The 27,956-nt window shown below is 32.1% G+C and overlaps 1 protein-coding gene and 1 long non-coding RNA gene across 2 annotated transcripts in view; one reads left to right on the forward strand and one right to left on the reverse strand.

Moving 5' to 3' along the window:
• LOC134718317 (uncharacterized) overlaps positions 1-27,956 on the reverse strand; it is a 402,856-nt gene that overhangs the window by 221,315 nt on the left and 153,585 nt on the right. The gene's annotated exons all lie outside the window — the stretch shown is intronic.
• Positions 1,791-27,193, forward strand: LOC134719171 (uncharacterized). Its single transcript, XR_010107529.1, has 4 exons — positions 1,791-1,856; positions 13,958-14,123; positions 26,055-26,078; positions 27,110-27,193. It is a non-coding gene; the product is annotated as an uncharacterized LOC134719171 (long non-coding RNA).

Raw genomic sequence — 27,956 nt, forward strand, 5'->3', positions numbered from 1 at the left:
TAGCAGAGTCTATAATCCCTAGACATACAGAACTGCCGAGGCAATAGGTTGGAAAGTGCCCAATGCGTATTTTATCAAATTTGACTTTTTTTCCGTGTTACGGACGAAATTTTTGGCCTTTCAGAATGCTTACACCAGAAATTCTTTATCCTCACGTTGTAGTACTATCCAATACCTATTAATTAGGGCAGCGTCTATAATCCCTAACCATAAAAAACAACCGAGACAATGGGTCGGAAAGTGGGTGTCCCCAACGCGTATTTTATCAAATATGGCTTAATTTTATGTTTCGAGCGAAATTTTTGGCCTTACAGAATGCTTACCCCAGAAATTCTTTACCCTCCCGCTGTAGTACTATTCAATAGCTATTGTTTAGAGCAGAGTCTATAATCCCTAGCCATACAGAACTGCCGAGGCAATAGGTTGGAAGGTGGGTGACCCAGTTTCAAATGGAAGTTTTGAAGTCGGTATGCCATGAAAAAAAATATTTTACATCAAAATTCTATATTTTCAGTCGTTAATATGAGTTTTGATGATTGCAACCGTGGATTAAGCATGCGTATATACGAATCACATCCTGGACTTAACAGATAATACTTTATTTGAATCGTCATAATGATTTTTTTCATTTAAAATGCTAATTACAAAACCGTAACCATGAGTTATAAATCTGCAAACTATAATTAAAATTTTGTTAATCGGATATACAAATCTTTTATTTTCTATATAAATCTTGTTTTCGAGCAAAAAAGTCAAAAGCTATGATTTTAAAGAAAAATAAATTTGTCGCTCAAGTAGTTTTCCAAACGCAATTGCAGGATGACGAATTGCAGGATAGCTTTTTATAAAGATAATTGCAGGATGAGAATTGCTAGTTCAAACTGTTAAGACTTTTGTATGCGGAAGTGAAAATTTCCGCATTTCCCAAGGGAACAGGTTAGTTATTTTTTCTGGAAATAAAGCCAACAAGAAAAGTGCACATGACTGAGCCTGTCTTCGCATACAAGTTGAACTTGTACAAAACAAATATACTATTCTACAAAAAAACATTGCCAATTGACTTTCTGAAATTACATGTGTCACAAAGTTGACGAAGGAAATTGTGACTCTTTGTACTGAATTACATGCATCTGTCACTGCTGAAGGTGAATCAGTTTGTAGATACGACACCCCTCCCCAATTCCAGACCTTCACTGAGGTGAATCAGTTTGAAGATACAACACCCCTGCCCCCAATTCCAGACCCTCACTGGGGTGACAAAGGAAAAGATCCTCCTGTTGGGGAAATGGTAGCATTCAGTCAATATTCATTGGCAAATTTATGTGAATCAATTTGCTCCATTTGACTGGTTTTTTTTTTATAGACACTGGCATTCATGATTAAACAACGAAAGTTGGTCAAAATCATTTTAAGACAACTCGGACCAGTTTTTAAGACAATTAAATAAAAAAAATGTTCGGACGTTTTTATACTAAAAATCTATATATACCGTGAAAAATTATTTATTATTTATTTGGCGATCAAACGGGAGGCCGCGTCTTGCATCCTCTACGCCCCCTTTTTTCCCTTAGAATCAACCACTGAGAAGCGTTCTTAAATGGGCCCAATTAGTGTTTCACATTGTTCCGAGGTGTCTTTGAAATTGTTTAGAATCGACCTTAAATGGGCCCAATCAGTTTTTCAAACTGGTCAGATCTTTCAATCTAATCCGAGTTTCTTTAAAACTGGTCCGAGTTTTCCTGGTCCGACTTGTCCCAATCCCGTCATTCAGTGTCTCGTTTTGGTTTTGACAAAGCTTCCTGTTCTACAAACTATTCTTTTTAACCAAGAAGACGTCATTTCAATGACTTTAAAGGGTAAGTTTTAAATATTTCTGTTAAATTTGACTAACGTAAAGAAATGACATAGGCTCTACTCATTTTATCTCATTTAAAAAATATTATTTACATTTTGAACACAGCAAAAGGTCGATGGACACATTTCCGGGTTTCCATATCTCTTCTTTGCATTTGGACGAAACTTTCTAAATGATGACTGAGAAGAAATTTTCAATTGAACATTTAACTGAGTATTTTTATTTTCTTCAAGGTTAAAGTATTTATGAAACCAAATTTGAAAGTTAAAAGACAGTAAAACTTGGTGCGTTGCATTTGAACTGTTGAAGAGTTTTTAGCCACCAGGCGGCGCTGATGTTTGTCACTTTTTTGTGATACAGCAGGGCATTTGGTAGTGTCGGTTTTGATAGATTTTGTCCTAACCGATTCCTCGTTATTACCTTAGAGGTATTTTGCCAAGGCATTTGTGGGGCATCTGGGGTGACCCTCTCCCATTCAAAACACACAGATATTAAAAAAGGATATTTGATACATAAAAAAATATACTTTGAGGACTGAGCGAATCAGGTGAGTGTGTGAGTTCGTATGTTTTATTTGATTGCATTGTATTTATGTTTTGGGAAGGTTAACTTTCTGGTAATAAGACCCGTCACGGCCTGGCTGGGGGATTGGGTAGGCAAATGCTCACATTAATCTGTACCGATACAGGCTCCAAATGTCCTCCTTTATACGCCATAACTATGGTGGTGCTCCTATTTATAAGAGGCTCATACGGAGACAAGAAGAAGACAAGTATTTTTTTTTTACAAAAGCTTGTCGTGAACCTTTCATTTAGACTTTTATAAATGCATTTAGAATCAAAATTGTGCATACAATATAAACAGGTCAGTACTTGCCATTAATTGGTGGATTGTAACTCAATTCAGGTATACTTCTCTTCTACTATGGAAATTATGACCCCCTTCAACACGTTGAAGTTTAGGTCACTTGTACTGTGCATTGCTTTGTGAAGACATATATACAGTGAAATATACAAATTTGTGACAATAAACAAAACAAACATTTTTTACATAGTGGTAGTGCATATTTTTAATTTATAATTTTTAAAATATTAAGATAAAACTATTTAGGCCTAAAAAAAATAATGTTGTGTTTCCGATCACCCCCTTGAAATTTTTAAGGGACGGTAGGTAGGGATTTTTTTTATTTTTTTTAATATTATGCTTCATTGCTGTCTCGGTTTTGTTTAAAGGCATGGGCACTTTGTTCATTGCTTAAGACCATTTGACAATTTTCTAGATTATTGTGTGAGTTTTTATCAGCAATATTCATTCATTTTCTTTTGTATTTTATATATTATATGATAACTTGTATAGTAGTTTACCCCCTTTTAAAATACCCCTGAAATAAAAACTAAGTCCAAACCTAAAAAAAATTGGACAGCTCTTCCCCTTTGAAATTAGCTTTTTAAACCCAATTCCCCTATTTCAGGACCAAAAATTTTGGATTGTCAGATTTGTAACATTTGGGGTTAACTTTAAAAAACAATAACTCCTACTCATTATTGATCATGACATGACCAATGTGAACTCTAGAAATTGGACTTGGTGTGATCTGTATTAATGTTAGATATTGAAGGGCATTTATATATGGTTGAAGATTTTTATAAATGAATCATTTATTTTGGATATTTTATGAAAAGAGTATTTACACTTAATTATTATATTTTCTCACTTTCAACACTTGTGTCCAGCAAATAACCTGTACAGGGCCCCATTACTGGTTTGCATATATATACGAAACTAACGACGTTTTACTTCACTGCCAAACTGCATAACAAAGGCAATTCATTACATATCTACTGTTAAAATAATTATAAACTGTGAAGTATTGTTAAAAGCTTATTTTAATCAAAGCATAGCAATGTACAGTGTACATATTATGTCATAGAAACAAATCTATTTTTAGAACAGTTTATTTTCGTATCCCAGGTAAAGGAAAGTAACTAGAAAACAAAATGTGTTTATAATCTTTATTAAAATTAACAAAATAAAATAACACATGACACTAGACAAATAATTTTTATTAAAATAAATCAACATTCAGTATGTTGTATGTGGATTACAGACGTTAATTGTTTTCTTTTGGGGTGATAAAAAGATCGAGGGACTTAGAATTTTTTATTTTCTTTCTGAAAAAACGGTCGGTAGGTATAAATTTATTTTTTTCCCACATCAGCTTTAAAAACTTTTGAGTCGGGGGTCTGAAGGACGGTCGGTCGGGTGACCGGAAATACAACATTTTTTTTTTTAGGCCTTACACATGATGAATTTATGGGCTGTAGGTGTAGTTTGAGACGGCTACTTTGAACGACTCTATAGAGTCGCTCATAACAATACTCAGGGGAAGGCTGTTCCAGATTTTAATTGTGCGTGGGAAAAATGATTGTTGTCTTATTTGTGTTCTGCAGGATGGAATTTGGTATGAGAGTGTGTGCATGTTCCTGGACCAGGGTTTGCAAAAACCCGGGTTTTATGAGTATTGCCCAGCCCAGTGGGAAGTACTGGGAAAACCCGGGTTTTACTGGGTTTTAGTGGGTAATTCTGGGCAATACTGGGTAATATAAAACACTAGTCTTAATTTTTAAAGGATTCAGTGATCAAACACAACTTTTATACATTTAAGATATATATAACCTTTTTTGTTTGTCTGGATTCAGGTAAACCTGTTCAAATGTAATTCATAAAGCAAAAAACTTTTTTTTAAATAAATATAACTCCTATTAAAAATTAACAATTACAAAATGAATTACATGTAAGAAAAAATACATTTAATTAAAGTATACATATGTCAGTCAGGGGTACTACTTGTACAAGTGTATTTTATTTACTTGAAGAAGTAAAAAAAAATATACATATATAAGTAAATAAATAATGTTTAAATAATCTCCCCTTCATTTTCTCAAAAATTTACTTGTATAAGTAAATTTTTCTTACAATCCAACAAAAATCCTCAAGTTTTGAGTTGTAAAATCATACCTTTAATGATTTTTCCCAGGTTTGCTCAAATTTTTTAATTAAAGTTCAATGTTTCATCTCATTAGTTCAACAAAGAAACTGATTGCGCAAAGATCTTAACTATTTGACTATTTGCGCAAGGCCTTCAAAAATTGCTCCTTGGGGGCTTGTAAATGAGCAGTGTTCTGAAGATAACAGACAAATGAGATTTTCATTGTCCATGAAATTGCACTGAAATGATTAGTAAAGACATCTGCAAAGAGCAGATAATTTAAAATTCTATTACAGCAAAGAAATCCAAAGATTTCAATAAAAGAAGATAGGATGACTTTTTTACTTCTACAAGTAAAAAAATCTGAATGTCTAAGGGACATAACTCAGCCAATATTTTTTTTTTACCTATACAAGTAAATAAAATTCACTTGTATAAGTAGCATACAAATTTACTTATATGTGTATATTTATTTTTACTTCTTCAAGTAAATAAAATACACTTGTACAAGTAGTACCCCTGACTGTATGTACTGTCACTAATTAGTAAGTAATTATTCTGATTATAATGCAGATTTGTTTATGTAACAATAATCAGCCCTTTCAATTTTATTGTGTTTTTCAAGTGTTAATGGCATGACCCCTTAGGGTGTTTATTTAGCAATATGACAAATGTATGAATGTATAACATTTAAATATAAACAATTCACTTCAACATTGCAATATTTTTTTTTCAAAGTATGGATTATTGAAACAATGATTTGTGCTTATGTGCAAATCTTGTATTCTGGCTACATAGAAGGGAATGAAATTGAATTTTTCATTCTTTTAGAAATGAATGTCAATGGTTATCTGTATAGAAAGTGTATATTTAGCAGTAATACTATGAAACTACACCAAGACTTTACTATTTTAAATTAAAATAAGCTTAAAAAATCATATTGCCCAGTAATGCCCACTATTCCCTATTTCTGGGAGTATTGCCCAGCCCGGGAAAACCCGGGTTTTCCCACCCGGGAATTCCCGGGCGGGTAATACTTTGCCAACCCTGTCCTGGACTGTCTGAGCGGTTGAATTAATCTGTCTGTTTTTGTGATTGCAATGAGATGATATGTAATTTTATAGAACATGACCAGGCGTGCATCTGTTCTTCTGTTAGCAAAGTCTCTCCATTTCAAATGATCTAGCATGTCACTAACGCTTGAGGTGTTTCTGTGTCGGTTAGTGACATATCTAGCAGCCCTTCTTTGTACCTTTTCTATTTTGTTAATATCCTCAGTAAAGTAAGGGTCCCAAACTGAACAGTCAAGGGTCTAACTTAAATAAGTTATTAGAGAAAAATAAAAGGCATGTTGTTATTGTGGGCTAAAATATCAAAAAACTGTAATATCATATGTATGTTACATGTTTCAAAGGGAAAATATACAACCTTTATTTTGTTAAATTTTTCACTATTTCTATTGATATTATAATTTTCTTTATGTATACTAATCTTTGCCAAGATATAATGACTCATAGTTTACCTATCATGCATAGCACACCTATGTTATTAATGTATATATTAATGTTAAGATAATCTACCATTTGACATATAATCATGGTAGTGACCACTTTAAAAAATGTATATGATGACATGTAATTGATTCTGACTCTTCATGCTGCAAATTGTTAGAGAAACCTAAAAACTAATGTAACCCTCCTTTTCCTACTGATAAATTCTGAGTTTTCATCTATTAAATCTTATTTTTGTTCTGTAGTCTATTCCTGTCCATTTCGACTAACAAATTTTAAAGTTAGAACTGATGCAGACTTAAGGAAACCAATTGTGAATATCCGTCAGTTGGTGGATTATACCTCAATTGAGGTATAATCCACATTTTTCAAAACACAGCAGAGGAAGTCAGAAGCAATTACATGTTTCATGCATGTCACTAATGCAGCCTTCACGATTAACTTTAGAGGTGTCCACAAGCCCGAAGCTCAATTTAATTTTTTTTTTAGTTGGATTCTGTTGGCTTGTATGCTTGTAGAGAATAATTTTACAAGTCTGAAAGCAATTTCAATTACCAGCCAATGCTGTAGGACTTGTGGTTAAGCGTGAAGACTGCTAATAAGAACTCATCAAAGCTTAAGATGGTATATATATGAAAAAAGATGCTCAAATATCTCTTTAAAATTTGTTTATGATAAAAACTGCATTATACCTCAATTGGTCTATCGCACTATATCAGTCAGAGCTCAGACATAAACAAGTCAAGTTTTGTTTTTGACTTGAAGAAGTCAAAACATGTATTTATTATAAAAATTTGTTTTCAATTTTAGACTTATCTAAGTCAGAAAATGACAGACTTGTTTAGGTATATTAATGTTGATGAAAATACTTAATTTTACTTGGTGGCCAAAGTACACCACCTATGACAGCAAAAACCTGTCTGAGAGTTCACAAGTACTTGAGCTATCTATATTTAATTATCTAATTGAACATCCTTACGAAACACAGATTTTTTACCTCATTAAGTGTGGTTCCAGGTGGTTGCATTGTAAGGTTAACTAACATTATCTCCGATTTTTTAGACTCTCATTCATATTTTTCTTTAGAAGACAAAGCATTGTCTTTCAATGTTGTCATTATTTGATTTAGACGCATGAACTTTTTATAAATATGCGTGGGTCTTGAAGTTAACCAATTTTGATAACTTATCGACTTGTAGGAGTCGATATTTGCAACATTTTGATTCTGGTCAATTATTTCTTGCTTAACAATATTTTACTTATTAAAGTCGTATTTTGTCTTGCATTAAAGGGAGATAAATCCTAAACTTACAAATTTAGACCTCTATGAGTCAAAAGCAGATTCAGACTTATTTATGTCTGAGCTCTGACTGTATATGTCAAATGGTGGATTATACCTCAATTGGTCTATCGCACTATATGTCAAATGGTGGATTATACCTCAATTGGTCTATCGCACTATATGTCAAATGGTGGATTATACCTCAATTGGTCTATCGCACTATACATGCTATATGTCAAATAGTGGATTATACCTCAATTGGTCTATCGCACTATATGTCAAATGGTGGATTATACCTCAATTGAGGTATAATCCATCAATTAATGTTTTTTCTGACCTTAGGCCTTTTTTTTTAATTAGTTGGTTTACGGACAACTAGTGTCAAAGGTTAGGGTCGGAGGAGGTAAAAAAAATAAAAATAAAATAGCAATCTTAAATTTTTTTTTTGTTCACGTATTTATAACTGTTCTGAAAAATTTGAGTCGGAGGAAAAAAAAAAAAAAAATGCTGTTCATTCATGACATTACAGGGGTTGAGGAGGAGAAATAGTTTAGCTCTTATCTTGATATGCTTTGCATTTGATGGATGGATGGTCAATTGTTGTTTAATGTCTAGTGGCTAATCAGATGCATAATTAGGATGAGAATATGATAATGAGAAATGAAATGCTAAACTGACACACTGAGCCAGAATTTAAATGTGCTAGCTCACAAGGTAACAGTTCCCCCAAAGATATGTTACCTTACCCAAACACATTATTCTGACTCCTTTAATAATTGCAATTGCAGCGTGCTTGGCGAAGAAGCAGCAGATACCAATTTTTAAGTCTTTGATTTGACCGGGTCAAGGTTCAAACCCAAGATCTCTCACTCTCCAGGTGAACACAATACCATCACATTTAAGGTGCACGTGGTCTTCACGTATGAATATATGTGCATGTTTGACCCAAAAATCTTTTGAGGACAATATACTTGACATAAACAAATTTCTTTGATTTATGAAATGTTTGATAATCAACTGTGTTCATGATCCTATCATGCTGATGAAGAAATAGCAATGTACCAAAGTTTGACTAAAACACATATTTTGTACAGACAAGAAATTTGTTAGCATCTAAATTATGCATGAATCCCGTTCGCTGAAAAGTGGAAATGGTGGCAAAGAAATAAAAAGTTGAGATCAATGTTTTATTTTCAACAATTTGGTGGCGAAACTGTTTGTACCTTGACAATGGCAACATTTTCATCAGCCATATTGTCGAATATGGCATCGCATGTGCTCTCAGTACGTTGACCATCAAAGTTAATATTCAACTGAAAGTAGATGAAGCCGTCAGACTCCATGGTCCTCCCTCGTTGGGTTTTTGAATTCGTCTGCGTCATTTCGAAGCTTTTCAAAATACGCCGTTCACTACAAACGCTTTATTGACACAGACAAAACGTTTTGGAACGCCTCAGATTTTTCACAGCACTTGAAAAATCGGGTCGGCGGAATAAAAAACAACACGAAATCAAAATTTTAATTTTATTTCACTTTTAAACAAAATCGGGTCGGCGGATCCGTAAACCAACTAATTAAAAAAAAAAGGCCTTATGGATTAGAAAATTTAAAAACAGTTATTCACTGATTATTTATATTTATTTATTCAGGATAAAAGACATGAATTTGACAGACACAATAAATTAAAATGACATATAGACATATACATGATATATACATATATATATAGCACTAGACATAAGCATGATAAGTTCATGAAGTTTGGTTCCTTTTCCGCAGGTACGAGACCATATTAAAAAATATAAATGTATGAACATGATGAACATGATCAGAAGTCCTTCCTTTCATAAATTTGTAATCATATATCCAAAGAAGGTTGCAATACAATAGTACATGTAACATGATTAAAGTATTTGATTAAGTATACAAAAACCAAGAATACTTACGGAAGAATGGACGGACAGACAGACGGATAGAGAGATAAATAACTATTTACCACTACTTCGTAGATCATGTAGATTGGAGCTATAAAACAAGGTAGCATTCTTATCACATGCTTATATTATTTTGAGTTCATATTTACAAAAAAGACAAAGCGTAAGTTTGCATATTATATACATGATATATACAATTACAGCTTTGCATCAAGGGGTTCGATCATACAAATTAAGTCAATGCATAATTTGCATGCGATGTAGTACAGAGATAGATATAGGAAGATGTGGTGTGAGTGCCCATATTCAGATTTTTACAGTGTAGTGTACTACTATTGGGACAAATAATATGAAAATTATAGAAACTTCTACCAGCTCTAACTCAAAATATTGACAATTCTGTGTTAAGGGGGTCTAAAATTCAGTTTGACAGCTTCAGACATACTAATTTTTGACCTTTTTTAACTGGACCAAATCACTACTTAACCTAAAGATTCAGCACCCAAATTTTTTTATCATGTAATTTCATCCCCTTACTTAATATTTCATGCATAAAATATCTAGAAATAAATTAGGAAAGGGTATGAAAAAAATTGGCAAGTTATACACTGTTCACACTACATGCACTAGGGACTATATATTGTGGACAACAAAAATCGAAGGACGATAACTGTGTCCTCAGACCTCATAGGATAGAAGGACTTGACCAATTTTAATAAAACGTTGCATGACCTACATTACCTAAGCTTACAGAATTATAAGATAGTTGGCCAAATTTCATGGCCATAGGAGATATATTATAGAAACTATGGCCATTTTAATATTGAAATTTGGATGTTTAATTTTGACATTTAAATCAAATAATTTCAACTGTCAAGATTTGGGCTTAAAAAATTAAAATATTGCAAAAGTGAAAAAAATTTGCTTTTTAAATGCTCCTATATATACATGATATATATAATATATTAAGTATTAAAAACAACTTAACACTCATCAGATCTATTAGAGATTTTCAAATTAAGGGAAGCCTTACATAAACATGCAATTTTTTCACCCAATTTCAAGTTTTTTGAAGTTTTTTTACCATAAATTATTCTTCCATATATATTAAATGTACTTTAAATGTAAAGAAAAGTTACAAAAAGCATACCACATGAGTATAAAATGGTCTTCGGCCATTTGAGATTGAAAATTATTTAGAGTCGATTTAGGCCGTAGCACATACATGACATATTTACATATAAAAATGCATACAGAAGCTTTTGAGAAGTGGAAATTTGTTACTTTTTGTTCATTTCTATGCTAAGATGTTATAATACAAGAAGTCTTATTGCAAAAAAACTCTTGCATTCAACTTTTTTTGCAGACAGCATGGTCTGATGCACAGTTTTTTCACTTTTCAAGGAAAACTTGCATGCAGTTTTAGTCTCAATTTATTGGCATATATTTGAGGCACTAACTATTCTAAAGAAGACAATGACGATGGTATATGAAATGAATAAGGTTTACTGATCATTGTAAAGTGCTTTTTAGCTCACCTGGCCCAAAGGACCAAGTGAGCTTTTCTCATCACTTTGCGTCTGGCGTCCGTTGTGGTCCGTCGTCGTTAATTTTTACAAAAATCTTCTCCTCTGAAACGCAGCTGGGCCAAATTACACCAAAATTGGCCACAATCACAATTGGGGTATCTAGTTTTAAAAAATGTGTCCGGTGACCCGGCCAACCAACCAAGATGGCTGCCATGGCTAAAAATAGGGGTAAAATTGTTTATTAGGTTAAGATGAATTTGCCCTGAAATTTTCAGATGAATCGGACAACCCGTTGTTGGGTTACTGCCCCTGAATTGGTAGTTTTAAGGAAATTTTGCCGTTTTTGGTTATTATCTTGAAATTTATTATAGATAGAGATAAACTGTAAACAGCAATAATGTTCAGCAAAGTAAGATCTACAAAAAAGTCAACATGACCAAAATGGTCAGTTGACCCCTTACAGAGTTATTGCCCTTTATACATGTTATAGTCAATTTTTTACAATTTTTGGTAAATTTTTGTAACCTTTTACAAAAATCTTCTCCTCTGAAACTACAAAGACAAATTTAACCAAACTTGTCCACAATCATCATTTGGGTATCTAGTTTAAAAAATGTGTCCAGTGACCCCGCCCACGAACCAAGATGGCTGAAATAATACATGCATGTAATCAGTTTTTGTCCAGGCTATGACTTTTGTTGCAGAAAGCTCGACATAGGGATAGTGATCCAGCGGTGGTGGCAGCGGCAGCATCGTAACAGACTTCTTAAAAGCCCAATATTTCAGAAGGTAGAAGACCTGGATCCTTCATACTTCGTACTTTGGATATAGATGCCTTATGTTATGAAGTTTCTGTGACTGTCTGTAATATGTCCATTGTCCTTGACCTCATTTTCATGGTTCAGTGACTACTTGAAAAAAAAAATGAAGATTATTAGTATTCTTTATTTCTCTCTTATTTTGAGTAATTGGATAACTATATTTGGTATGTGCTTACCTTGCAGGGTCCTAGTGCCCGTCAAGACAGTTTTCTATTCATGGATCAGTGAACATGCAAGGTTAAATTTGTATGGGTCAAGTCCATATGCATGTTTTTAACTTCTCTGTAACCTATGTACTTCATGGTTTTATGAGAATAAAATATATATCATATCTCAAATACTGTTAGCAATATGTCTACTATATTTATGCCCTTGTCGGTCTGTGCGTCCGTCTGTCCCAAAGGTGGTATCCGTTCTCTAACTTTAATTTGCCTCAACCAAATGTTATGAAACTTATACACAATGCTTATTTCCACAAAGCACAGATCAAGTTTGAATTTTGATGCTTCACTTAAACCGTTCTAGAGTTATGCCCTTTTACAAATGGTAAAGCCTTTAAGGTGCTGAATTTTTCGTTTCCGTTCTCCGACTTAAGTTAACCTCAACCAAATTTTGATAGTGACCTTTACCGTTCTTCAGTTATGTCCTTTTATAACTTTATATGATATGCAAGCCGGGGCAACTTCTGTGTCCCATGGAAACATTCCCAATTTATTTGTATATGGAATTATTATAAGATATACATGTCCAACTGGCAGCTGTCACCCAACGTTGACCTCATTTTCATGGTTCAGTCAGTCAAGGATATAACTTTATAGAGTTATTACAGAAAAATAACATACATTTGTTATTGTGGACTAAAAAATCAAAGAACTGTGATAACATATGTATGTTACATGTTTCAAAGGAACAATATACATCATTAGTTTTGTTTAAATGTATACAAGTTCTATTGATATTACTATTGTCTTTGTGTATACTCAACTATAGAAAGATATAACAGTTCATAGTTTTCCCATCATGCATAGTCAGATAGTTCACCTATGTTATAACAGAAAAAAGTACATGTATGTCTGTAATAACTAAAGGGTGTTATTACAGCTTCTCTTCATCACTCCAAAGCATTTGCTCAGACATATATACATGTAACAGGCTATTATTTATACTTGGAATTATTTTTAATTATGGAATTTGCTTGTTTTCTTGTTATTGAAATTTTTAATAAATTCCATGTTTATTCTATACTGAAATGTTCTGTGCTGCGCACAACACTTACCATTACAAAGAAAATAGTTTATTTTCAATAGAATGTACTGTGCCGCGCACAACACTATCTAACCAAAATACATTTAATGGAAAGAGATATTTTACCGCTCAAAAGATTATTATACCAAATAAACATAGAATTTACTGAAAATTTTAAACACAAGAAATTATGCAAATTCCATAGTAAAAATAATTCCAAGTTCAAATAATAGCCTGTTATGTACATGCTTAATTACAATGTATTTTAATTTATTGTAAGAAATAATGATTAGAGCATGTAATGAGGTTCTGCGCAAGCTTCCCAGTAATTCCCAAGTTTCTCATATATAGTAAGTTACATATAAGCTAAGCTAAGTTTATCCCTTAAAAGCCTCGTCTCATTGATTTACCATGGTTAATGAAAAATTATTAATTTAATTCAAAAATTAGTTATCATGGCTATGCATTTAGTTTCTGCGCACAGTTTCAAGAGTTCCTTCCCTAGAGGCCACTAAAAATTAAAATATTTATGATTAATTTTACAAATAACAAACATATTTGCCTTTACATTATACTTTGCTGAACTAGTAATCATTATTGTTTAGCCTTTAGGGGCCAGATCAAGTGTGCCTCTGGGTGCGGAATTTTCTCGCTGTGTTGATGACCCATTGTTGGCCTTTGGCTGTCTCTGCTCTCTGGTTGGGTTGTTGTCTCTTTGACACATTCCTTGTTTCCATTCTCTATTCTGTTTAATCTGTTTACATGTTTTAAATTTTAAAACTTTTTTTCAGATTCTGATTGACTGGTGGTAGAAGGGGTATGAATATAAAGTGGCATTAAGGCCTTGCAGACAGACTTAATAATAACATGCTGAAGTTGCAATAACAGTTTGACGAAGACCCACATGTAATCCCATATTGACGGTTGTAGAACTCGTACCAACAGATTTCACTTTGGGTATTTAATTGTATTGTAATAAGTAAGGGACTTTACTTGAACACGTTTCTTTAAAATCACATAATCTTCAGTTTGCATGCTCAGATTGAAAAAGTATTGCTTACGAGCTTCACTGTTCGACTTTCTTTCTCGCCTTGTAAAAGTAGTTAAACAGGTTTTTTTCCATTGTTATGCATTGTACCTGTGCAATAATTTCACGACGTGAAACCGTGAAATTTCGTATGAAGTGATTACTGTCAAGTATGAAAATTTTGTAATCTCTTTTAAACATATATAATGTCATTCCAAAAACATTTCTGCCTCGAAAAACACAAAAACTGGCACAGAAACACTTCTATATGTACTGGATGTGTAAACTTTTTATCAGGATCTGAACATCATAATATTCAGTATGCTAAAAATAAGTGTTATTAAAGCTCGGACGGTAAATAGCTTAACATATTTTGTATAGTTTCATCACTCGATGCATAAAATTGAGAATGGAAATTGGGAATGTGTCAAAGAGACAACAACCCGGCTATAGAACAGACAACAGCAGAGTCTGTCATAGGTATTTTTATCATTCGGCTGCTGTCCTGTGCAATATCTCCGATTATAGAAATAATCTGGATCATAGTGGGTGCAATATTACCTATTAAGGTAACACAATACCGAATGGCATATCTCCCGATTTCAAAATTTTTTTGCATACGTGTTCTTTGCACCGAGTTACATCGAAATATGTAATAAAAAATGGGGGTCACCATTTTTGTTTTCTTGGTATTTTCGTTGGAAAACGTCGATTTGGGCGACAAATTTACTTAGGTATATAGGGGAAATGCCTGTTTTTCGGCTAACCTTTTTAGATTTTCCAATGGATGGCTATGTTCTTATATACGGAGAACAACAAAAAACTAACATAATATTCAGAATTACAAACTGAATTCATACATGTATAGAAAATCATATGTCACCATCCTTGTTTTTGAGATAAATGGCTTCAAAATTGATTGATACCCTTAGAATTTGACCGAAAACGTGTGACGTTATTGAATACGGAATGTAACGTTATTCTCCTCAGACATATGAGAAATGGAAAAAAAACAAAATGTGTCGGGATCTGAAGGGTGTTTATTTTATTTTCGTTTCCCCTGTCAGGTTTCCGTAAATTTCCTAGTGATAGGAGATTATACCGATATAATTTATTTCGTCCTGCACATAGAAATTTCACTAACATGCATGCATTTAACATTAATCTCGTCTGATTTTTACACCTAACGAGCATACTACATATTTTTGTAAAATTCGAGTTAAAATAATTTGAAATGTTTTACGTGTGATTCATTTGAATTACTAAGTTTTTAACTCCATCCTTTATGACAATGGTGGTGTCATTGCTTCATCCATGCAGAAAAATAGTACTTTAAAAAATTGATTCAGTTAACAGTGATATAATTGCTCTGTTTTTGATTGTTGTTAACGTTCAGTGGCAAATAGTTCATGCATGATAAATAAAATAACAAAACTCAAAGAAAAATTCAAAACTTATATTCTTGACTTGCTACGTACATTTGTACGTTAGTATAGTGTACTTTGCGTGGTGTAAACGTGTGAGTTGCTTGCTCAGCATGTCGGACAAAAATTGCAAACTGTATGCAAAATTTCACTATTTGTGCAACAGTCTGTCATTTGTGGAAAATTATTTTATAAAACAAATCTTGAGATCATATATGCATTCTTTATTAGTAAAACAAACTGCGAAACATAACAACTCAAGCTTGAAATTCCACATGTAGGAGATGTTACCCGGAGTCTGTACTCTGCGGGCCATTATAATTTATCAAAATGCCTATGCAAGCAACCTGTCATGAACAAAAAAAATAAGAAAATACAGACGATATGCGCACCTTTAAAAAACAGGTACAAAAATTAAACCTGAAGCAAAAAGACTATCAAGTGTGGGAATGACGGTCGAATTTACACGGATGAAACAATATGATGCTGTGTGCTCTATATTAGTTTCAAGTGGCGATTTTGAATTGTAGGATTGATTGCTGGTATTTTTACGTCCAGTGGCAAATATTTTATTCATGTTCAAGACGCAGTTAACAATAAATAATACATCCCGCACAGCCAAATGGACGCCTCACTTTGGAAGCATTTTACTGCCGGTCGGAAGAAGACCAAGTGACCATATTTTATTTATCCCTATTCACCCTAGGCCTTAGGGAGTAAATTGTAGGATATCAAGAAAATATAAAACTTTTATGCGCAATAGACATTGTCAGAATTATAAAAGGTTTTTGCACTCGCTACGAAATAAGTGGAAAGCTCGGCGAGTCTCGCCTTCCATCTTGTTTCTAAAGCTCATGCTAATACATTTTATACTATAGTATTACAAAATTACATACATGTACATGATGTATATGATTTTTTTTTATATCATATATTTATGGATTTTTTTGTTTCCAGTTTTTGGAGAAAAAAATAATTTGTTTTTGACCCTGAGAAAAGTTTTCGTCTTGTCGCCAAAAAAATAGATTGTCTTTCGCGGAACAAAAGTTTGTCCAGAAAAAAATCTATAGCCCCCCCCCCCGAAAATCAAATGGTTGCGCCCTAAGTATGTGGGCAATATTTCCCTCAGGGCCTAAAAAGGCAACTATGTTAATTCTCTTTCAGTCGTGTTGTCTCCGAACTTGTACATGTACATTATTTCCACCTCAAATCATACAACAAAAAACACACTACCACCAAATACCCATGCAAGCGTAGTTAACACGAAAATAAAATCTTAAGGATTTCAAGATCTTGCTATTTCAGTCTCTTTTTATCCGTTTGAATAATAATTAGTCAGTCGTTTGATTGTAAATTTGGAGAGAAAAATTTGTAACGAAACCAGTCTGACTATAGCCAGTCCCGACTATCAACTTGCATTTATATGCGCAAGTGGCAACTTGGGGATGGCTTTAGTCAGACTGTAACGGGACCTGCTTTTTCATTTTATTGTTGCCGAATCAAGTTCCCATGTATTTCTCAGCCTACGTCAACTTTTTCAGGCTTCATTCCGATGTTTCTGTCTATCCCGTGTAGACTTTGTCTATATGATTACAAATCTAGCACTTTATTTTCAAAATATTTCCGAAACTATATCGGATTTACTCTGTGCAGAACAATGAATTTCGAAGACTTTTTATACTGGAACATAGAGAAAGATATTCGGCAAAATAACCGAGTAAACCACTTTCTTAAAATTCCATACAAACAAACTATTGTGTATGAGTTGCAAAGTCTGCTTGTATTGTGCATTATCGCCTAATTCTATCCGTATTCTCATCCAGATAAATTTCCTTTTTCCATTTTGCCCGAGTTGTGTTTTTGACGACCATTTTAACACGAATTAAAAGATGTACCAACAATTCCCCGTGTTTTTTACACATCATCCTAAGTTTCTATAGATTAGATTTCTACTTTCAAAACAAAATTTCATGGGAATACGGCGTTCATCATTAAAAAGTATTTATTGCAAACATATACCAACAATAAAGACTTGTGATAAAACTTAGTCTATTATATGTAATTAAATCGGTCAGATGCTTAAATTTTAAAGAAACAGAATATTTAAAAGTAAAGTAATTCATTTTTAAAGATTAACAATGAGCAATAACAAAAAAAGTTATTAACATTTTCTTCATCGGTCAGGCCATAAGTCTGGGCAGAGGCGAAGTTGGTAAGGTCAAGTTTTCTAACTCTTTAATTAACACTTTTTAAATGATCCGATTCTTATATCTCTATATTTTATGTCAGAATCTTCCTTGACATCAAATTTGAAGTCGATCCTTCAAAGAAAAAAAAGTTATAAACAATTTACATCGGTCAGGACATTAGTCACGGGAAAGATGTAGATGGTCAGGTCAAGTTTTCTTTTTTTTCCCTTGTATTATTGTATTAAATGTTTTAATCTGCCATGGTATTGAGTTTGTCTATCCTGTTAATAATAAAACAAAATCGCTGGTTCATTGCTGTCAGGATATAAGATCATATAAGAAGTTTCAAAGTTAATTTGGTCAGGGCAAGTTTTCTAACTCTTATAAATATGTTTTTCCTTTTTTCCTTTTATTTATTAAAATATAAGTTCTCATCTTGCTTGGTTCCAAATTTCAAGTTAATCCTTCCAATAATAAAAAAAAAAAAGTATTTAGCATTTTCATTTCTGTCAGAACATTGTCAGGTTGTCAGGACATTCGTCAAACTCCGTACAGTAAATAATCGATTCCGTTCCGGAACTATTTTCCTTTACTCCATCAAGTATCCAGAAAAAGTTACTATAAAAATGTCACCTTAAAACCCAATATTTTTTGTTATAATTGTATCACTTTGTGATTGCAAAACCTGATGCATTGGCTTGAATATGTGAACGTTATTCGATAACGTCAGGAACGATAACTCGTGGCGTAACGTCATTCGGTATCGTGTTACCTTAACATGATTAAGTTAGAAATACGACGATGATGTATGAGTGCCAATTGAGATATCTTTCCATTCAATACACAATCTAGTAAAGTAAGCAATCATAGGTTCGTTGCTGAAAAGTAAGCTATAGAGGGACCAAAAATTATTTGTGTAAAATAACATAAAAAAAAACGGCCTTATTTCATGTGTATTTTATATACAAAAATAGAATTTTTTATATCCAATGCATAAAAGAAATATAGTAGGTTTAGGTGTAACGGTGCAATTTTCACAAAATATATCAAATTTCCCACGTTGTCGAACATAAACATGGATTTTAACATCATTAATGATTTTATTAAGATTGACAAATGTTTGAGTCAGAGTCCGTTAAAAATTTAAAAAAAATCTAATATCTCCATTTGAAAAAAAAACTTAGCAAAGACGAAAACCATATGAAACAACAGTTGTTTTCCACTACCGTCAGAGCAAAGGGAACAGTTTGAAAGTGGCAAATACTGAAATATGTAAAAAAATCAATACTTTTTTGTAAACACTGTCATGTATGTAAATACTTTATATTATAGTGTTGGATAATCGGTTGAAATTACCAACCGATTATCTATTACAATCGGATGACAGCAACCAACCGACTGTCGGTTATAATTGCTTCATAATACCTTGCCCTTTTGTTTTAAATGAAACCATGCATTTAGTCTCATTGTACATGTCTAGTGTGTATATTCCATATCATTGCAGAGTTTATATATTCATATTTATGATCTTTTATTTCCCTTTTATATTCTGACGTACTAAATTATAATCCTGGTACCTTTGATAATTTTTTATTTAGCAGTTAAAACGATGAATTAAGAAAAATCAAGATTCATATTGAACATATTTTATCTCATAATTACAACATTAATTACCAACAGTGACACTAACCATGCTAACATTTCTAAATTTCAATGGTGTAACTCACAATAAAATTTGAATAGCATAGCTGTATAAAACATTTGAATGCTTCTAATTAGGAAAAGATATATTAAGTTTTTAACTTTAAGAAATTTAAAACTAACAGAAAAAAATCCAACAATGCATTTGCATTATACATGTTATAATATATACAGTAAACAAAGGGGATTAAGCTAAAGTCTGTTAATTCGTGTAGAATGCTTTTTTTTCATTTTTGTGTTCATTATTTTCTGTCAATTGTGTCATTTGTGCGTCTGAACTTATTATTGCAAGAATGCAGAATTATAACATAGTTGAACCGTATCCGATTCGTGATTCTTATATTTATTAATGGCGGACAAATTTCGGAAAATTTACAAAAATAAACGATGTTTGGCAAGCAATTTGGAAAGAAATATGACGCAGGGATGATTCCAGGTGTTTTCAAATAGGTTCCTTGAACATCAAATTGGGAATTTTTATCCCAATTGGGAATTTTTTATGCATAAAATCTAAGACAAAATCATATCATTTTCCTGTAAAAATGGAAAATGTATATTAAGTTTAACCTCTACACTGATTTAAGAAGTTGTAACATTTTGAATAATTATGGATGGGCTAATGATTATGATATATATGATTCTGATATCATAGATATGATCACCAGATTACTTGAAAGTTATTGGATTGAGACCAGGGAAGTTGTATTACATGAATACCATTACACATGATGCACTATTCCAAATAATTATGACGTCTTGAAAGGCTATTATATTTTTTTTTTTACGCCTTACTTCAAAGTAACCTAGGCATAAACATATATACCAGCTAACATGAATCTATGGCAAGCCGTTTTACTATTTAATCAAATATAAAAAAGAAGATGTGGTATGATTGCCAATGAGACAACTATCCACAAAAGACCAAAAACATTAACAACTATAGGTCACCGTACGGCCTTCAACAATTAGCAAAGCCCATACCGCATAGTCAGCTATAAAAGGTCAAGATATCTCATGTAATATATAAGATATCTCATTTAATATATAAGATATCTTCAATAGTTTCATTTACATAAGATGTCTTATATATTATATGAGATATCTTATATATTATATGAGATATCTTATATATTATATGAGATATCTTATATATTATATAACATATCTCATAAGAATATTAGAGATCTCATAAAGTATATGAGATATCTTATAAATATCTTTTATAATTTACAAGATATCTTTTATAATTTACAAGATATCTTTTATAATTTATAAGATATCTTTTATAATTTACAAGATATCTTATATAGTTGATAAGACATCTCATATAGTTTCTAAGATATCTTACATAGTTTATGGGATATCTTATAAAGAAAATTATATAAGATATCTTATAAAGAAAATTATATAAGATATCATGTAAAGAAAATTATATAAGATATCTTATAAAAAAAAATGATAAAGAAAATTATATAAGATATCTTATAAACTATATATTTTTAAATATATCTTATATAATTGATAAGATATCTCCTAAAGTTATTAAGATATCTTATGAATATATTTCAGATTAGCTATCTTGTATAGTTGATAAGATATATTTAAGATATCTTATCAAGTTTATAAGATAGTTTATAAGATATCTTATATTTAAAAAGAAGATGTGGTATGATTTCCAATGAGACAACTATATATATATATCCACAAAAGACCAAAATGACCCAAACATTAACAACTATAGGTCACCGTACAGCCTTCAACAATGAGCAAAGCCCATACCGCATAGTCAGCTATAAAAGGCCCCAATAAGACAATGCAAAACAATTCAAACGAGAAAACTAACTTTATAGTTTGTAAGATAGCTTTATTCAGGGGTTTATCTGGGTATTTTGGGATAAAGGACCCTGGCCACTTTTGGGAATTTTTTTACGCGATTTATATAGAAATTGGGAAAACTACAAATAAACCAGAAGTCAGTTTTAGTATGTATCCTGAGGTCACAATTAAAAATATTTTGGTTTGCCCAAACCCTACCCAAAGGTTGAGACAGTGGGTAGGTAGGTAGGCATTTTCTTTTTTTTTTTTTCAAAAAGAGAAATTGAAGTATCGGATGTTCATGATGTTTATTAGTTTTCATGCCTATCTGATTAAAAAAAATATCTTCAAATCAGGACAATAAAAGAATTTGAGAAGGCAGCTTTTTTCTGGGTAGGTAGCGTTTGGGCAAACAAACCTATTCTTTTTTATGGCCAGTCAGGGGTTTATCTGGGTATTTTGGGAAAAAGGACCCTGGCCACTTTTGGGAATTTTTTTACGCGATTTATATAGATATTGGGAAAACTACAAATAAACCAGAAGTCAGTTTTAGTATGTAAGTTTTGAGATATCTTTAAGAAATCTTATATAGTTTATGGGATATCTTATAAAGAAAATTATATAAGATATCTTTTAAACTATATATTTTATAAGATATCTCATATACTTTTAAAGATATCTTATAAACAATACATATAGTTTATAAAATATCTTATATAGTTTAGAAGATATCTCATATAGTTTATAAGATATATGTCATGTATGTTATATAAATTATTAGATACAGTATCTCTTATAATTTATGAAATTATTTTAAAATTTGTAAATTTCATAAACTTTATAAGATATCTTATATAATCTGTTAGACATGTTAGATGTTTCATATAATATCTTATAAACTATACAAGATATCTTATAAAGTGTATCAGATATCTTGAAATTAAATTAAATAGCAAAATGGCTTGCCATATAAACCAATGAAAAAAATCATCCATTTGGTATTTTTCATCAGGTCATCTTTATAAGTTTACCTTGATTAAAATGGATTTCATATTGAACTGGTCCATTGTCGTATTCAGAAAGACAATTACAAAAGTTTATATACTTAATAGATAAGATATTTAAAGCAATTGACCAGTGAACTTTACAATTATTTGGAAAAATTGTAGATTTCATTAATAAATAAAAGAATATTTGAAATTAACTTAAAACGATTTATGCATGCGCCGGAAAGTAATTCTCAAAATGTTGATGGTATTCTAAAGAAGAAGAAAGAATAATTTTCATAACTTTTGAAACAGTTCCATATTACAGCAAATTCCAACGAGTATGAAGCTTCGTGTAGATTCTTTGGTTAGCTTCCTTGCTAGCTCAACCATGAAATCATTATTAGGTAAGGTAAACAAGCCTATGGGTGGAGTCAATAATTTTAATAGAGAACCAATCAGAACTAGTGACAGAATAGAAACATTGTAAAACTAGTTGTACAAGTCACTTTAAAAATAAGTTTTCAATCTAAATTTAAAATGTATTGATAATTATAATCTTTTTCACAAGCATGCTGTAGGTGTGTTTGATTTGCCAATTTTATTTCAATCAATCACTCGGTTCATTTATACATGTTATAAATCCAGTTATGTCTATGTACTTTACTATGGTACATTCACTGCGTAAATATACGGTTTATGACCCCTTCTGCCTTATAATTTCAAATTTTTCAAACTGCAATAGTATAAAAACAGCAAAGTGAATGAATTATAGAGACGGGCCATTTTGTACATATACAAAGAAGAAACTTCGAGCAAGCATTATTATTTATTGTTTCATCGCATTTCAAAGTTAGACAGGATTTTTTTTTTGGCAAATAAACCAAGTTTTTTGTAGAAAATCCACAGATATTTTTGTTTTAAAATTTTAAGAATAGATTTCTCACTTGATTTTCTATATGCTAGCGTTTTGTTTACAAAAAGTCCTAAACAATCTTATTTTTTTTTTTAAATCATGCTAAGTCACAAAAGTCGAGCGGTGTACTTGAATTGGTCATATTCATATTTGTTTAAACCAATATCTAAATTTATAAACTTGATTTTAGGATCAACCTTGAACAAAACATAAACCGTAACTCCGTTTTTTACTTTATTTTAATACAAAGAATTTTTTTTATTCAATCAAAAACTATAAGAAATGAAATTTAATTTGCAAAGTTGTTTATTAAGTAAACTGTTTGTATGAAATATACACATTATAAACAGGCTATTTATATGAGTGTTTTCATTGGATGATAAATTGGTACTATGCTCCTCCCAATTTTAAGGTAATAATCACTTCATGGTTGAGCAAACAAGGAAGCTAACCAAAGAATCTACCCGTAGCTTCATACTCGCTGAAATCTGCTGTAAATGGTGACATATCGTATTTCATGAATGGTCTAATCATCAACATAATTTTTCAAAAACGCTCAAACTTTTGTCTTTAGTTGATATAGAGCAAAATATAAAATAATTTATTTTCATCAAATTATATAACCATGCAGCTCTTCTGGGCGATCTGCTTTTACGAGATCGGCGCCCATTAAAATGGATTCATCAATATTATACCAAAATTTGAATTTGCACTTAGCGGAGGTCTGCTTTCACACCAATTTTGACAAACATGTTTTTGATCAACCTGCTAGGCGATCTACTTTTACGAGATCAAATAATCCCATAACATTTTAATCAATTGAATCCTGATGCTAAAATTGTTTACCACATGTTGACATAATCATAGATATCTATGACATAATCAAATCGTCTACTAAAGTCAAAATATAGGACACTTCATAAACATCTATACTTTGCCTATATTTTTCAACCTATAACGAATAAAGTGCTAAACTTTTCCGAAAATACCGATTTTTATTTTATTTTCATGAATTGGGAATTTATATTCACAAATATTTTTTGGGGGTCGCTGGCTGATTTTAGGGCCGCAAAGCGGCCCTAAACTATATAGTGGAATCATCCCTGTGACGTTTTTTTATGCTACAAATGGATAAAACATTAATAAAAGGCAATTTGCAATACGTTCTAATGAAGCAAAGAAATTATTTTGTCTAAAATCAGAATGATTTGTACGCTCTCAAGTAACAAGTACCGGTATTGAAAGAAAGTATTTCATACAATGTTATTAATCTTAAATAACATTCCTTCAATCTGCAAATATGTATAGTCAATGCTTTTGTCACGTTTATAAAGAAGGAAATTGGTTATTTAAGAAATAATTAATGGGGTCTGGAATATATCGTGATTTTACCACGGGTTAGCCCTTTATGACAAATATTTTACCCTGAGCGATAGCGAGGGTTAACATATCGGCATAAAGGGACAACCCGTGGTAAAATCACAATATATTCAAGCCCCCATGAATTATTTCGATTCTAATAGGACAAATACGGCAACAGTTTTGGATCGAAGCGCTCTAGGTGAAGTCATTATTTGCCGTTCCCAGAAATAAACGCACTGTCTATTAAATTGACGTAAAAGAACGGAGAAAACTGAATAAGTAACATGCTAAAACTATTTTCAATAACATATTTAGATAGATATAAATAAATCTAAATGATAATTGTACTTATATGTCTTATTTATTTACAAACAATGGCTGATATAACACATTTTAGAATCGTTGTTTACGTTTCCTTGTTGTAATGATTTTGGGGTTCAAAAGCGTGTATTTTCCCGTAAAATGCTTATATTCTGACGTCATCATTCTATGACGTCGGATAGCTCATTCGTATAAAAGCATATGACGTGGGAGTACGATCGGAACAGCCCAAACAGTATATTCATCATCAAACACGTGAATAGCTATATATCTGGTAAATCAAACACTTTTTTCTTCGCATAGAAAGAACTCTTCATTAATCTGAGCATGGACCGAATACTTTATATCACGAACTATAAATGTGGATACAAAAAATGAAAAACTAAGCAAAATTGTTAGTCCCGCATTGCATTACAAAATGTGTTGTATTTAAGTAAGTAGCACGTGTTCTTGGTTGATTGTAAACACGTAGTAGTCCATAATGCATTGTTGCTCATTTAGTGGATTGGTAAAAAAACCAGGTAACAATAAATTGCGTCACACGTAAATAAACAATTACACGTGCGAGAACATAAGTATGCTAATTCATGCATTTCCATATAAGGTAGTGTTGCTGACCTGAGTAATGATAACATCAAAATTTCTTTTTGACTTTTTTTTAAAGTCATGTGTGTTATGAAGGTAGATGTCACAGTTGTTATGTGGTAATTCATTTTTGCTGTGTGTGTTAATGTTTATTTTTTTACATGATCCTGTTTGTGTTTCAGATTTGCAAATATCATTTTCATTATTAATTAAAAATGTAGTTTCAATAAATTTTAGGGAGGAAGCTTGATGGTTCGTGGCATTCCCTCTTAATTAGAAAATAATCTATTATAAATATTCAATCAGAATCCAAATTCTGAGCTGTTTTAAGCTTAAATGTTGTGTCCATACTTGTTCAACTGTTCAGGGTTGGACCTACATTGTATGCAGGAAAAAACAGTTTGCTGTCACTTGACAGCCTCTTGTTCTTATTGTTGAAGGCCGTACCGATGCCTATAATTGCTTACATCCACTTCATTTGAACTTACGTGGATAGTTGTCTCATTGGTAATCATATCTCCTTATTTTAATAAATATACAATTATTTCATTTTCTTTTACAGGATATAATGGCAAGTTGGGATAAGGTAAGTTTTTCTTCTTAAAAGTCATTGTCATGTGACCTATGTCATGTGTCCCATGTTGTCTATAAACTGTACATAAAGATACAGGTGTGTAGTATTCTCAGAGTCAGTCAGTGTCATGTGATCTATGTTGTCTACAAACTGTACATAAAGATACAGGTGTGCAGTATTCTCAGAGTCAGTCAGTGTCATGTGACCTATGTCATGTGACTTATGTTGTCTATAAAATGTACATAAAGATACGATACAGGCGTGCAGTATTCTCAGAGTCAGTCAGTGTCATGTGACCTATGTCATGTGACTTATGTTGTCTATAAAATGTACATTAAGATACAGGTGTGTAATATTCTCAGAGTCAGTCAGTGTCATGTGACTTATGTCATGTGACCTATGTTATAAAGATACAGGCGTGCAGTTTTCTCAGGGGGAGAACAGGAGAAATCAAAATGACTACAGTGAACAGAATTTCAATATACAAAATTCCAGTAGACAAAAAAAAAGAAACGTAAGATATTGTAGGACATTAACAACTCTTTAAGTCGAAGAGAATCTGACAACGCCATAGAAAAAAATGAAAAACAATCAAAATTCAACAGTCTACATTAGTCATTTCAGGGCCTTTTATAGCTGACTTATGCCATATGGGCTTTGATCATTGTTGAAGACTGTACGGTGACTTATAGTTGTTATTTTCTGTGTCATTTGGTCTATTTTGTAGAATTGTCCCTTTGGCAATCATACCACATCTTCTTTTTATATTCAAAACATTACATAGAAAACTAAAGACAGAGCAACACAAACCTCAACAAAAACTTAGGCTGATCTCAAAACTGATGCATAGTTCAATTGTCTACAGACTTTTCTAAAAAAAAACTCTGAAATTATACACAACAATTTCACTCCTTCTTGGTAATCACTGTATTTGGTATAAACTGTTGAAACTGTAAAAATGTAGCTTGTTAAATTCAATTATTACATTAATGATACATTTGTATGTTCTAGAGGAAAATGTAAAAGATTTGTTTTGCTTACAGAAACTTCTTACAGCTGCAGAGAATGGGAATATAAAAGAGGTAGAATTATGTGTAAAGAACGGAGCTAACTTGGAATGTAGAACTGATGATTATGTAAGTGAAGAAAAATGTTTAACACATTAACAGATATTTATTATATAGTACACATAATGTGGATCATTTTAACATTTCCCTTGTTAGTGTTCAATGATTCACTGTACATGTGACCTAGCAATGACACTCTTATTCCCAACACCAACATGTGATAAAATAATGTCCCTCTTATACCATGTATATTACACACCAGCATGTGACATAACAATGTCCCTCTTATACCATGTATACCCCACACCAGCATGTGACATAACAATATCCCTCTGATACCGTGTATACCCTACACCAGTATGTGACATAACAATGTCCCTCTTATACCATGTATACCCCACACCAGCATGTGACATAACAATGTCCCTCTTATACCATGTATACTACACACCAGCATGTGGCATAACAATGTCCCTCTTATACCATGTATACCCCACACCAGCATGTGACATAACAATGTCCCTCTTATACCATGTATACTGCACACCAGCATGTGACATAACAATGTCCCTCTTATACCATGTATACTCCACACCAGCATGTGACAACAATGTCCCTCTTATACCATGTATACTCCACACCAGCATGTGACATAACAATGTCCCTCTTATACCATGTATACTCCACACCAGCATGTGACATAACAATGTCCCTCTAATACCATGTATACTCCACACCAGCATGTGACATAACAATGTCCCTCTTATACCAAGTATACTCCACACCAACATGTGACATAACAATGTCCCTCTTATACCGTGTA

The sequence above is a fragment of the Mytilus trossulus genome, chromosome 5 (assembly GCF_036588685.1).
Source record: "Mytilus trossulus isolate FHL-02 chromosome 5, PNRI_Mtr1.1.1.hap1, whole genome shotgun sequence".
NCBI classification, from domain to species: Eukaryota; Metazoa; Mollusca; class Bivalvia; order Mytilida; family Mytilidae; genus Mytilus; species Mytilus trossulus.